Raw genomic sequence first — 15,374 nt, 5'->3', positions numbered from 1 at the left:
CATCGCAGATCGCAGAAGTTTTATGCTTGCCATATTTTTGTTAGCCCATTCCTGCGATATGCGATCTTGCGATCGGGGTTATCGCAGATCGGAAAATCTTGAAGGCTTTCCCATTGGCATTACTTTATTGCGATGCGATATATCGCTTAGCATGAGAATCTTGCACATACCAGGATTATACCCAAATTGAGGAGTTTTTCTGTCATTTTATGATGCGACTTTTAAAGATTTTTTCTTATCATAAACTTAGGTTTTAAAGTATTCAAAAAGATCTTCCTAAGCTTACGATGGTAACCTTATTTCGAAGAAAGGAAACTCTAGCTTTTCCTAAAGTTTTAACTAAGGGTCCCCATTCATTTAGTATTTTGGACAACACTTAAATGAAAAAAGGGGGGGTTGTTGCTGGCCACAACAGGCGCATGATAATTATCATTGGAAATGGCCTACTTATACTTTAATGACTTCATTTAAGATAAGTCATGTCTCCAAAGTGATTATAAGGGAGTTCTTAAGCCTCCACATTCACCATTTGCATCATTTGAGAGTTGTGAGAGTGTTTTGGAGCTAAAGAGGAGTAGATTTTCCACGAACAATTGCGGGAGATCCGGGAAACCATCCGACGTACCATCAATCCCAGGTAGGAGATAAAACCTTAATATTGCATTATTCAACCTTTTTACCAGCATTTGGGGTGATTTTTTGGATATCTGGGGAGCCCTAGTTCTTCAAACTCACCTAATGCCCCCTAGCAGGCTTGTAGGGGGTGTTAAATTCCCTTTATGACCTATTGGAGGGCATTAATCCTCCCTGTACCTCACAAGGGGGGTCGTTAGTGCTTGAGGGAGCACCAAAAAACCTTACGTAGTGATTAATATGCATTTTTGCCCCATTTTCATTGATTTTTGGGTTGATTTGTGCAGGTTTTGAGCCATTATGACTAGTATATGGAGAGAACGGGCCCATGACCAACAAGAATTGTTGATGTGAAATGATCTTGTTTGCATACTTGCATTGCACCATTGTGGGTTGATGAAGTATGCCTAGTTGGACTTGATGAAAGGGCAAGAGGACCTATTGAGCTGGATTATTCAGTGTTGGGATGAACATGAGCAGGTGTTCAGGATTGGAGATCATGAGTTGACCATTGATCGTGATGATATATACTTTTTGACTAGTTTGTCGTGCAAGGGAGCACAAGCAAACCTAACCGAGGGTAGGCTTGATCCTCGATCCACCCTAGAGCCAGTTCAAGCTTACTATATCCCTCAGAGTGGACTCATCAGCAAAAAAAGTCCCGATAGAGAGGATTAGATCCAAATCTATGAGGGCCATTTTATTGTTTATTGTGCATTTGGCGGGGTCAAAGAGTCCCCACGTTGCAACAAAGGCCCAACTATTGCTTGCATTTGACTGTGTCTAGCCTTAGATGTTCAACTGGTGCAAAGTAGTGCTTCTCCAGTTGAAGGTAGAATTTACTGCATGCAAGACTCAAACCCAATAGATTTTTGGGTATGGCACTCTCATTTTCTCATTCATACTTGAGAAGGTACCTGTTATGCGCCCGAGGATGAGCTTAGGTCCATTTGATCCGAGGGAGCCGAGACAGGGGCGATGGGGATCACTTGATCCTCGCACAGTAGGAGGACCTATTCGACACTTTTTCGAGGAAGATTTCTTTGAATGGCTTAGCGACCAAATTGTGATGATTAACGACTATGCCTATGAGGGCATGGACTTCACTGGTGACCCTCACTTGATGCTGCCTCCCGGGACCAACTGGAGTCCTCAATGTAAGAATGATTTTTGAGAGTACTTAAAGTATTTTTAAGATTTTGAATACTTATTTTATGTTTTTGTTGATTTTATGGGTGAACAAGTACTGACATGAAGCTTTTTGCTTTGACACAGATGTGGCACTGGTACGACCTGCAGGTGAACCTTGCTAAGGGAGGTGAGGAGTCCTACTACCTGGTGGGCGGGGGAGGGTGGTGATGCTGACAGTCTTCGCGAGGTTCTGAGGAACCTAGAGGGCCTGTGCATGGGTGTGCCCCCCCTTCCTATGAGGGAGATCCTTGCTCATATGCAGCGGCATACAGTCGATGTGCCTGAGCAGTTTCTGGTTCCTCTTCGAAGGATAGCTAGAGCAATGTTATCCTTTCATGAGCAATAGGCTCTTTTAGCGGGTGCTTTGGAATAGCCAACGGGTGTTTATAGCTAGGCTTATTAGCCATTTTGTACTTAAAACACCCAAGTTTTGGAATATTTTGATGTAAAAGACTGGATTCAATATAGATATATCTATAGATATTTTGGTATTTTATGATGTAAATGTTTTTTAAGTGTTTTTGTAAATTTTTAACTGTGTAAATATTTACTTTCAAACATGTAGCTATATTGAATGAGACAAATGCCAATCTAACACATAGTTTTCCAATGAATTAGCAACTGTATTAAATTCTCTAGGAATGTGCTCATATGTGATAACTTCAAATTGACATTCCAAGAGTTGTACCCTTAAATAATGACGTAACAAGATTGGATTATGAACATGATAATGATTTGTCAATTGCATAACAACAAGCTGAGAGTCTAACCTGACCACCAAATTGGAGATGTCCCTTGATGACGCTTCAGTGAGAAGTGAAATTATAGACATGTACTTAATAATATTTCTAGTGGCAGTACCAAGAAAGACTCCCCCAGAACAAAACAGTTCCAACTTAGGTGTGTAAATGACCCAAGCAGCTGATGCAATGTTCTGTGTGTGATGACTGGAACAATCCGCGTATCCTATGTATGCTAAGGGTAATGAAGGCATCTATATTACAAGAAAGTTGTATGAGACAAATACTTCAATAAATACCAAAAAATCCAATCACATCAAAAAAGAAGCAAAACTTATAAATACATAAATTTACAAAGCATATGCCTAGTGCAATACTAGGCATAATACTTTTTCAAATAGAACCCATTTTGGGGCTCAGGGAGCGGGACTCTTTCCTAGCACAAAAGTTCATATGCCCCTTTTGAGAGGGCCTTTTTGACGAAATATGCACCGAGCCATAAGGGTTTAAGTGTTCCTGCCCCCAGGAGGTCATGTTTTTTATCATAGAGTAAAACAAGATCTCCCTCTTGGTAAGAACGAGGATTGACCTTTTTGTCGTACTGGGCTTTTACCTAGTGCTTGTGGGCTTTGAGTGCCAATTCAACATCTCGATAGGTTTCATCCAGTTGATTTAGGTATAGAAGGTGCTCTTCTTCGCTAGTAGCATCGGGAAAGAGTTCAACTACGATTTGTAAGAAAGGAATCTAACACTCGATTTGGTAAAAATGCTTCCTGGCCATAAGGCAGTTGAAAAGGTGTGAAGCTTGTAGTAGCTTTAACTGAAGTTCAGTATGCCCATAGTGCATGATCTAACATTATATGCCAATGGGTTTTATGATTCCCTACTAACCTATGGATCATGGTTTTTAAGACGCCATTGATGGCCTCTACTTGACCATTAGTTTGGGGGTAGTAGGAGGATGATTGATCTTGGCGAAAACCTAGCAGCGAGTGATTCTGAAAATGAGACCCATGGTTTGTAACGATTGTGCAGGCTACACCAAAGCGATAGATGACCTGATTAAACAGGAATAGTGTCACGGTTTCCCCATTAGCCTGAAAGGTGGGAAGGGCTTCGGCCCATTTCGTGAAATAGTCCACAACTACAATAATATAATTGTGTCCAGCGGAGGAAACGAGGTTGTAAGTTACGAAGTCTATCCCCCTGTTATCACCCTAAAATCTTTGTCTCTATGCTTTGGAAAGTTGTCTTATTTCTAGTCATAGTATTATAAGTTTTGATTCATCTCATCACATTAGTGTCATTCTCATTTACAAACCCTTCTTCTAGTCATGGTGTTAAAGGGTCTCTAGGTCATTTCATGCTTTAAGGGTTAGGTCATAAGGTTAGAAGTCTTTTAAGGTCATATCTCTTTTCCAAATAATGTTTGACAACCTCATTCCATGTTATAGAAGCCTTACCAGGTGTTTAGAAGTCATATCTCACATCATTTTGGAGAAATTTTGAAACTAGCTACGAAATCACTAAACTAGGAGTTTTCGTAGCGCGCTACGAAATCCCTGAAAAACCCTGTTTCAGCATAAAAAACTCTGCTTTCTGCGTTTACTAGTCAACTTCCAGAAGGGGTCTTGAGCAGCTGAGAACTCAATTTTGAAAACTGAAAGAGGCTTTTCTTCCTAACATACCAAACTACAAAAAACTCTTTCAGTTTCTTCAAATTCGTTCTGAGGTGGGAGGAATTTATGGTTAAACTTGCACTACGAAACTGTTGAAAGTCAAGCTTGGTCTTCTGGTTTTAGTAGTATTTTTCAAGATTAGTTTATGGTCACATGAAAAGGTATTTTGGAATTTTTAAGGAGGTTTCTCTTCATCAACTCTCCAGCTATAATAACCTATCTCAATTTCTTCATAAGTGTTTTCAGTTGGGAGATAATAAGCTTTCTTTGAAACCCAAAATTCAGAGAACGAATTTTTCCTGTTTGACACGTGTGTTTCAAGGACAGATTCTAGACAGCTGGAGAAGTGTTTTAAAAAAAAAAGAGAGATTTTTTTTCTAGATAGCATGGACTACAAAAACCTCCTTCAGTTTTCAAAAATGTGTCATGGATGAGGAGATAAAAGCTCTGTCCCACGTGCCATTTTCAGGGATCCGAAACCTAAAAACAGGGAAACATGTTCCCTAATTTCTAGGGTTTGTCTTCAGCAGTTAGATGACCACGTGGGAGGATTCATCAAATTTGACTTCTTGAGGTTGCAAGTTGTCAAGAATGCTTTAAATGCTTAGATAAGGTTGTTGTAATCATGATAAGGAGTTACACTCCTAGTTGTATTAGGTCTCTAAGACTGCTAGTTAGGTGTCATTTGCATTTAATAGTTAGTTTTAAGTATCAATAGGTGTCATAGTAGGATGAATTCGAATTCCGCTCATGCTGGAGGAGGAACCTCAGTTATGTAAAGAGATCTATATATAGAAGAAGATCTAATGTACAAAGGGTTGGAAATTTTCAGAGAAAGACTCATATGGTGCCATTGTAGAAGATTATGTTTTTTTGAATGCAAGCTTTGGCTTTACTTCTCCGGATTCAGAAGGAGTTCAATGGTGGCTTGTTTATGTTTGTCCTTATTTCCTTATGTGCAGTAGTATGAATGTATGATACTTAGAACTCATTGACATGCTCTAACTTCCTTCATACATTCATGGACTGTGTTTTCCTACATGTCTCTATGTGTTAACTGATATATTGAACTTTGATGCCCTGACTTCCATGTTTAGCTGATACTGCTATCATACTAAGCTTTTCTGACTCCATAAGCCCAATGGATGTTTGTTGATTGTGTTTCAACCACTTACATTTCTTCATTTGTTCAATAGAGTTAGCCATCTAATCCATTATCAATATCATTAATCATTTGAGAGAGCCCTCTTAGGTTGAGGAGGCTAAGCCTCAGCCAAAAGTAGGTTTGAAATAGTTACTCAAAGTCTTCCTGATCAGCAGCCTTCCAGGGTTTGATTTTGAGATAACATTTTGGTGCGTCTGCCGGAGCCTGAAGTCTATTCATTCCCGAAATCAAGAAGCTGAACTTCTGAAGGTAGCAGGAGCTCAGACATCTTTTTGAGGCTGCAAAACTACCTTGGTGACTCCACACATCGAATAAGAAAATGGAAGGTGACTCCACTGCTAGAAGATCAGTAGCTTGATGAAGTTTCAAGATGAGTTCCACTGCAAGAATGAATGCCAGGTATGATCCTATGAATCGGTCTCATATCCCTGGTTTTCCAAATCCTGTGCCAAAGGTTGATTGGTTAGAGGATCTTCCGATATTCAAAGATGAAAAGAAAGACAATGCTGCTCTTCATTTGGTTAGGTTCCATATGCATGTATGCACTCTTAAGGTTCATTTACCTGAAGATTGTCTCATGAAGATGTTTATGACCACTTTAGAAGGAAAAGCATGGTCTTGGTATAAAGGTTTGGAAAATGGTTCAATATATTCTCTTGCTAATTTTCATGATGAATTCTATGAGATGTATAAAGAATGTCATCCTTCCTTATTGTTGCTCAAAGATTGCTGTAGACATTCTTTAAGTCTTATTCAGTACTTGGAGGATTGTTATGATGATGATGAATTTATGGATGAAGAAATTTTAGAGGCTCTTCATAACAATGCATTTCAACACCAAGAAGAAAGTATAACATCTCATGAAATGCAGCATGAAGATCAGCAGGGGTTTACTTATGAAAACCATGTTTCATCCTTTGATATAAATGAGAAGATGCAACAAACTTGCCAAGATTTTGATCACAATGAGTATGAAATTGATTGCAAACACCAAGGAAAAGTACTGGAAGATAGCTTTTATAACCCTCAGGCAGAGGAAAAGGTTGTTCATTTTTGTAATTCCTTGCAGCAGCTTGCATCAAAGAATGATCTTTATAATGAAGAAAATTACATTGTCTATGGGAATCATGCAGAAAGGCAGTTGGATAGCACATCAAAGGAATTTTGTGTGGCTGAGGATCAGTTGTCTGAAGAGATAGAATGTTATGATGATTATCAAAATAACCATGTTTTCTTTGACCCTATAAATGAATACATGGCAAAGTTTTGCACATCAGTATTTCATTTTCATTTGCATTATGAAGATCATATACATTATAAGTTGATTTGGTCATCTCATTATCATGGTTATTTTGAGGTTGAATGCAGCCAAGAGCCTCCAATATCAGAAAGGACAATTGATTAGCTTTATTGGAAATATCATGTTGCTTGACCGAAAGTGGAAATTGCAGCTAGTAGGTAGGTAGAAAAATTCAAATAAGCTCAAGGTTGACTGAGCATCTGTTTCAGTAGGTGCAGTTTCAATTCTTCGTTCAGAAATCATTAAAGGCTTGAGGAGAAAATTGGGTAGAGGTTCATAGTTTTATTCTAGAGGATGTATAGCGGCACTGGAGCTACAAGTTCTTAGTATACCACAAGGGCACACTATCCCTAGTGGAGCCATTGTTATCACCCTAAAATCTTTGTCTCTAAGCTTTGGAAATTTGTCTTGTTTCTAGTCATAGTCTTATAAGTTTTGAGTCATCTCATCACATTATTGTCATTCTCATTTACAAACTCTTCTTCTAGTCATGGTGTTAAAGGGTCTCTAGGTCATTTCATGCTTTAAGGGTTAGGTCATAAGGTTAGAAGTCTTTTAAGGTCATATCTCTTTTCCAAATAATGTTTGACAGCCTCATTCCATGTTCTAGAAGCCTTACCAGGTGTTTAGAAGTCATATCTCACATCATTTTGGATATTTTGAAACTAGTTATGAAATCACTAAACTAGGAGTTTTCGTAGCGCGCTATGACATCGTTGAAAAAGCCTGTTTCAGCATAAAAAACTCTGCTTTCTGCATTTACTAGTCAACTTCCAGAAGGGGTGCTGAGCAGCTAAGAACTCAATTTTGAAAAATGAAAGAGGCTTTTCTTCCTAACATACCAAAATACAAAAACCTCTTTCCGTTTCTTCAAATTCGTTCTGAGGTGGGAGGAATTTATGGTTAAACTTGCGCTACGAAACTGCTGAAAGTCAAGCTTGGTCTTCTGGTTTTAGCAGTATTTTTCAAGATCAGTTTATGGTCACATGAAAAGGTATTTTGGAATTTTGAAGGAGGTTTCTCTTCATAAACTCTCCAGCTACAATAAAATATCTCAATTTCTTCATAAGTGTTTTCAGTTGGGAGATAATAAGCTTTCTTTGAAACCCAAAATTCAGAGAATGGATTTTTCCTGTTTGACACGTGTGTTTCAAGGACAGATTCTGGACAGCTGGAGAAGTGTTTAAAAAAAAAAAGAGAGGTTTTTGTTCTAGATAGAATGGACTACAAAAAAATCCTTCAGTTTCAAAAATGTGTGATGGATGAGGAGATAAAGGCTCTGTCCCACGTGCCATTTTCAGGGATCCTAAACCTAAAAACAGGGAAACATGTTCCCTAATTTCTAGGGTTTTTCTTCAGCAGTCAGATGCCCACGTGGGAGGCTTCATAAAATTCGACTTCTTGAGGTTGCAAGTTGTCAAGAATTCTTTAAATTCTTAGATAAGGTTGTTGTAATCATGATAAGGAGTTACACTCCTAGTTGTATTAGGTCTCTAGGACTGCTAGTGAGGTGTCATTTGCATTTAATAGTTAGTTTTAAGTATCAATAGGTGTCATAGTAGGATGAATTCGAATTCCCCTCATGCTGGAGGAGGAATATCAGTTATGTAAAGAGATCTATATATAGAAGAATATCTAATGTACAAAGGGTTGGAAATTTTCAGAGAAAGACTCATATTGTGCCATTGTAGAATATTATGTTTTTATGAATGCAGGCTTTGGCTTTACTTCTTAGGATTCAGAAGGAGTTCAATGGTGGCTTGTTTATGTTTGTCCTTATTTCCTTATGTGCAGTAGTATGAATGTATGATACTTAGAACTCATTGACATGCTCTAACTTCCTTCATACATTCATGGACTGTGTTTTCCTACATGTCTCTATGTGTTAACTGATATATTGAACTTTGATGCCCTGACTTCCATGTTTAGCTGATACTGCTATCATACTAAGCTTTTCTAACTCCATAAGCCCAATGGATGTTTGTTGATTGTGTTTCAACCACTTACATTTCTTCATTTGTTCAATAGAGTTAGCCATCTAATCCATTATCAATATCATTAATCATTTGAGAGAGCCCTCTCAGGTTGAGGAGGCTAAGCCTCAGCCAAAAGTAGGTTTGAAATAGTTACTCAAAGTCTTCCTGATCAATAGCCTATCAGGGTTGGATTTTTGTGATAACACCCCCATTTGGAAAAGGGGCTGACGGAGATAACTGGGTGCAGTAGGGCCAGAGGAGTGCGCATTTTCTTTGTAAACACTTGATAAGGAAAGCATTGCCGGATAGCCTTGATACAATCTTTGAACAAGGTTGGCCAGTAGAAACCTGCGCACAAAATTTTCTATGCAGTAGATATGCCAGAAAGATGACCGCCACATGCCCCAGCATAACAGTCATTTAAAACGTGTCCCTCCTCTTCATGAGTGAGGCAATGTCAAAGAGTTGTATCTGCACCATGGTGATATAACTTATCGTTAAGCACTAAATAGTGTCACACTTGGTGGCGGATGCAACGATATCCACCTGACGATAGCTTAGGGTGGAACCGTTGCACTTGGAGGTAGACAAGAATGTCACCACACCAAGGGTTATTTGTGTCGATAAGATAGACAACTTCATTCGAAAGAGGATCGTGGGTTATCTCGTTAGGATCGACAATGGGAAGATCTAACAAAATTTCAGCGAAGACTAAGGAATTTTTTGCCTTGGCAACAGTGAAAACAAAATCAAATTGTTGGAGGATCACGATCCATTTTGATTATTTCCCTCCAATTACATGACGAGACAAAATGTATCTCATGGGATTCTATAAGGCGATGACAGTAGCCCGTCGCAACAGTATGTAATGTCAGAAGTGGTTGACAACAAAGACAATAGCCAAGGACAACTTTTCCACATGTGAATATCTGAGTTTAGGCCCAACCAGGCCTTTCGACAGATAATATATCACATGTTCACTCTGGTCATCATGAGTTTGAACCAAGACCATTCCTAGAGAGGATGGTGAGGCTACCAGGTATAGAAGAAAGTTGCGCCCATAATTGGGAGCACTAAGGAGTGGGGCTGATATAAGTACCTTTTTCAAGGCATCAAATGATTGTTGAGCTTGATCATCCCACAAATACGACACTCCCTTCTTAATTAGGCACATAAATCCTTTCGTCAACTCAACATAGTTTACGATGAATCGTCATAAAAAGTTTGCTTTCCCTTGCAAACATTAGAGCTACAGAATGGATTGTGGTTTGGGAAATTGAGTAATTGCCTTTACCTTATCAGCATCAACCCTAATCCCGTACTTGGAGACAATGAATCCAAGTAAGCATCTAGACTCAACAAAGAAAATGCATTTATGCAGATTCAAACGTATGTTATAAAATTGACACCTAAGAAAGATAGCTCTTAAATGATCTAGGTGTTGTGATCGCTGCTTTGAATGGGATGGGAGGTCATCCAAGTAAGCTTGAATGATATGCTTGATATCATGAAATGCATAGTCCATGGCCCTATGAATGTTTCTCCATCATTCTTTAAACCGAATGGGAGTTTTTGATAGGCAAAGATTCCCCATGGGCAAACAAAGGTGGTTTTGTGATGGTCTTTAGGTTTTATAGCAATCTGGTTGTAACCTGAGAATCCATCCATGAATGAAAATGATTCACAACCGGCGCAGTCGTCGATGAACGGTGTCAGATAATTATCCTTTGGATAGGCAACGTTCAAGTCTCGATAGTCGACACATACATGGATGGTTCCTTGTTTCTTATCGACAAGAACTAGATTGGAAATCCATTCCGTTAAGGGAACGAGATACACGAAACCAGCACGTAACAACTTTTCCACCTCAATTTTGATGGTTGCCGTTTTGCGGGGGTGGAATGGTCGAAGCCTTTAGTGGACAGGTTTAGCATTGTTGTATATCTTGATCTCATGCTTAATAATAGAAGGATATATGCCGGGAATTTCCTCTTAAGACCAAGCAAATACATTGCGGAATTCCTTAAAAAGGCAGGTGAAGCTTACAATTTCCTCAGGATTGCAATCTGCTCCAACCTGGATTTTTTCCACGATGCCTGCCATGATGAAAATATCAATGAGCAATGTCTTTGAAATATTGCCTATGTTTCCTTCAGATTCCAAAGTTTGGATAGTCGTATATGGTGAGGAAATGGTTTCAGGTGTGTTCGGTGATAAGATTTGAAGAGGTATCATGTCCAAATCAGATATCGAAACACGATGGTGCGAGTCCTCCCAAGGTCGCTCTTCTAAACTCATGATCTCTCTAATAGCTTCATCTGTAGGTAGGACTTGATTGAGGGGATCAAAAGAAGTAGCCGTTATGGGAGGGGCAATGGTAGTGTTGGTCGTGAACAAAGTGACCGGAGACTCGCATGCAGATTGAATGGCTTGGTAGGATAATTCAGCTGGTGACATTGACATTTGTTCTCCATAAGTGTCAATGTCTGAAGGGGCCAGTAGGATCTAAGGATCAGTCAGTTCGTGAGGAATGTATGAAACCATATTGACCATCTGTGGAACTGTTGGCAGCAAAAGAGGGAAACAACTGATTAGGGAAGAACCCTTTAGTAGACCGGTATCGATACTGACGTAAGAGTCAGGTACACCACCCACTAAGGGTACACAACTGCTTGGTAACGGGGAATAATCAGGGGTGCAAAAGGACAGTTGGTCCATTGTGACTGCATTTCCATCCAATGGAAATAGGATGATGAAAAAGACAGTAGACACAATGGAAGTCGTGGCACAAGTCCAATTGTGAATCAATGAGAGATTATAGTCGAGCTTTCTATCTACGACTTCGATGTCCACCATTATTGTTTTCCCATACAAAGTGCTGGGGTAGCTAGCTAGGTAACCTTTTGGGATGAAAGTGTGGCCTTCGAAAGCTTTAAGGGAATTCAATGGTGGGGATAGGGTAGGATAACCCAAAGTGAGCCAACATGAAGCTGACATTATGCAGGTATAAGCACCTTCATCAATGACAGTTCTATGTATTCCTTTACCTTTCAAAAATATTTGCACCTGAAATGCAAGCTGGTGAGAATGGGGGGGTTTACATTTTTCCATGTCGAAAATTGAAAGAATGGAATCCTGAAGGTCGATACCACCAATATCTGAAAGCAGAGCTTTCCTTTGTGTTGGACATGTTTGTAATACTTCAAGTTCCGACATAGCCGACAATGCTTGCGCCAAGTATTCTACAATGTTGTAGTTTTGGGCGGCACGTGCAGATGTATTGTGCATTGTGAATCAAAGTTCCCCTTTAGGGTGGAGAATCACAAGGCCAACGACCAGCCTTTCGATATGAAGATCATTAGGGGGTGGTGGGTTTTGACTTCAGTAGGGTTCCTTTACATGAGTGACAGGAGCTCCATAAGATTTGGATCTGGTTTGTAGATCTACCATTTAAAAGCTGTACATAGTAGAGGGTCCTTCACCAGCTGAAGGATGTTGCGAACCACCATTGCCCCCTTGTGGGGGTTGGGGTTGGTTTGCAATAAGGTGTTTTTGTTGTTGAGCAAGGAAAGGATTATTCAGGATAGCAGGGGTCCTGCCAATGTCCTTTTTAGCAATGAAATCTATGCATTCCTGAAGACGCGGGTAATGATAGGTCAAGTGGTCTTCGTTACAGATTTTGTAGGGGAATCTGGCGGGTTTATCCTTTCCATCATCATAGGATGCAGCAACCTTTTGCTTTGGGTTTTGCTGCTTTATTGACTGCTCTTTAGAAGGAGCGGTCTTTTTCTTATTCTCTTTGTTCTTACCACCGGGTTTTTATGTAGACTGTGTTATCACTCAGGTTTTCCCAAAAGTTGTAAGAAAGGGAAGGATGCCGAGGTAACCACAGACCAATCTTTTAGATACAAAATCTAGCCAATCTGTATCTAGAGAGGGCTCTATCTTTACGATTTAGCTTTTTTTTAAAGGTATTAGGCTAGTTATGAAGTTTGAGGGTTTGGTTTGAGCTTGGGTGGTGAAATTCAATAGAACATAGAGGTAAGACAGAGCAGTTTAGTCCTTGGGCTAATGGAGTCAAAGAAGATGGATTTCTAGATTTGGTTTCTTAACAGAGGATGGTTTCATAGAGCAGGGTAGTCAAATAGGGAACAAATAAAGGCTTGAAATAGATGGAATGGGCTCAAGTTGGGTGAAGGGCAGTTAAGAGTCCTTCAACCTATTGAAAGAGGGAAAATGGATGATTACTGGTAAGGAGCAGTTAAGTATTCTTTAGCAAATAATCAACATGAAAGAATTAGGAAACAAGAGCAATTAAGATTTCACTGCTTATTCTAATTCTGAAGAAAACACAGAGAACAATAAAGACTGAAAACAGAGTGCAATCAAGCATATTTTGAAATTAACCTTTTCTTAATCATTCAGATTATGAAACATAGATGATATAATAAACAAGAAAACTATAAAACACAAGATATAGAGGACTTATTGGTCTAGAGGTTGATTCAAGAAATCTGTGACAAGTCCTCTACTTCAATTCTTCATCCAATAGGCCATACAATGGTTGATTCCAACAACTCTTTATTCCAAAATTTCAATATTACAACAGAGTCTATAAATCCACCCTCAATACTCCAATGGAGGGGGTATTTATGCTCAAATTTGTAAAACAAATATCTCATAACAACTATGAGATAATATCTAGGATGAGTAATAATAGTTTACAAGAAAAATAGAAAATAGCTAGTCTTCTTCAGTAACTCTGCGCTGGCTGCCTGTCTTAACTGATACTCTTTAATTCTGATCTGCTACTCTTTAATTCTACTCTAACATACTTTAATGTTGATCTAATACCCTTTAATGCCGATCTGACACCCTTTAATACCGATCTGACCCCTGTTCATCTCCGTTTGATATTTAGCCCAAAATTTCCCTTTTTCCAAGGGTAACAGTGCAGCTATGGATAAACACCTGTTGTTGGGACACTGGAGGTTGTTCTGCACCTTCCAATTCCTTTCCTTTAGACCTTTCTATGGCTGGTATGCTAACTTCCTATGGAGATTGCTGAGAAGTCCTGGAAATTGATGTACTGATAGCCATTTATTGAGAAAGTTTAAAGGTACTTGTGTCAAAAGAGGAGGAAACTGTAAAATGGCAGGTCGGTTGAGTCTGTGAGCTCATTGATGTAGCCTTTCTGGTCGGAAACTGGAAATGCGACCTCAGTCGTTGTTATGCCCGGAGCACAGTTTGCAGCGAAACTACAACGAAAATGATATTTTATCCTTTTTATTTGACAAAATGAAGTTTTGGCGGGAATTTTTGATTTGATTGGGCGGATGACGTGAGCAGTATGGATGACATGGCAGAAGTACAGGGGCAGATGACGTGGCAGAGGACATGGCGGGTGACGTGAGAAAAAGGACGGAGGATGTCAGCAGGTGGTAAGCGGTTTTGCCTGCACTGCTTTTTGGGGTTAAGCAGTTTCGGGCGGAGGGCGAGCGAACAGGCTGAGCGGTCGACACGTGGATTTGTATGGGTGGAAAACTATCAGCCCCCCACGAGTTAACGATCGGCAGTTATGATGGTCACAAAATGATCGTCAACCGTTGGATGGTGGAGCAGGGATCGGACGGCGGACACGCTTTGGAGATGGCGGGAGGTTAACTTGCGGGCCCAACCGTAATAAATGATGTTTTATCATATCGGGGCTGTTTTGATAGGTCGAGGGGGATTGGTTATTAATTAACCCAGGTGGTTAATTAACCCTTTATGCGCGGGGAGGTTCTTAACAAGTTCTATATGAACTTATTAATCCCTTCTTATACATTGTTTTATGATCGTAATCGACCGGGGCGGGGATATGTATTATTTGAGGATTTTTAATATATTCACATAATACGGGGAAGGGTATTAATTTACATGGGATTTATATAATAAAAGTTAATGGTTAATATGAAATTGAAATGAAAGCGCTAAGTATAATGTTAGGAATTTTACATTAAAACTTAGGCTAAAAGAAAAAAGGGTTTATACAAGAAATATGGCCATTTTCCTAAGTAAAATAGGAATTTACTTAGGCAATTGATGAAATGGAAGGAGTGGTTTTTTAGTGATATTAAGAATAGATTCTTAATATTTTGGGGGGGAATTAGTAAATGATTAGGGAAAAATATGAAGGGGAGTTAGTTATGAAACCTTGCCTCGCTTGAGCTGCTTCAAGTATAATGTCCGCCATTGCACTTGTGATAGAAGTGAAAGTTAACCCATTTTAGAAACATAATCCATCACAAGTATCATTCTGCAACACCATTCTACCTACCCTGCCTACTTTTCCTAGCATTTTTTCCTTCTTTCTTTGGGTGCACTTAGACTAGCAAACCCTTTTCAACTTTTCCTTTCTTTTCATGGTAAGCCTACCTAAGTCTGCACTTATTACATCTAAAGGCTCAGATTTAACTGTTGAGCTCCTTTTTATTTACTCTACCTATCTACTTATCTACCAAGATTAAACAATTTGGCCAGATTTTATTCTCTATCTCTAAAACTGGAAATTCAAATATGAACTAGCCAAGATTAAGCTGTTTGGCCATTCATCAATTGTGGCATAAATTAACAAGCTACACATAATGCTTTATTTACAGAAAAATGAAAAGGTAGTGGCATTTTGGACTTGCACACTTTCCTGGTCTT

The sequence above is a fragment of the Pinus tabuliformis genome, chromosome X, assembly GCF_031772625.1.
Source record: "Pinus tabuliformis cultivar Carrire ecotype Pingquan chromosome X, CPIR1, whole genome shotgun sequence".
Classification (NCBI taxonomy): Eukaryota; Viridiplantae; Streptophyta; class Pinopsida; order Pinales; family Pinaceae; genus Pinus; species Pinus tabuliformis.
The sequence above is the reverse complement of the archived record's forward strand: the minus strand, read 5'-3'. Positions refer to the sequence as shown.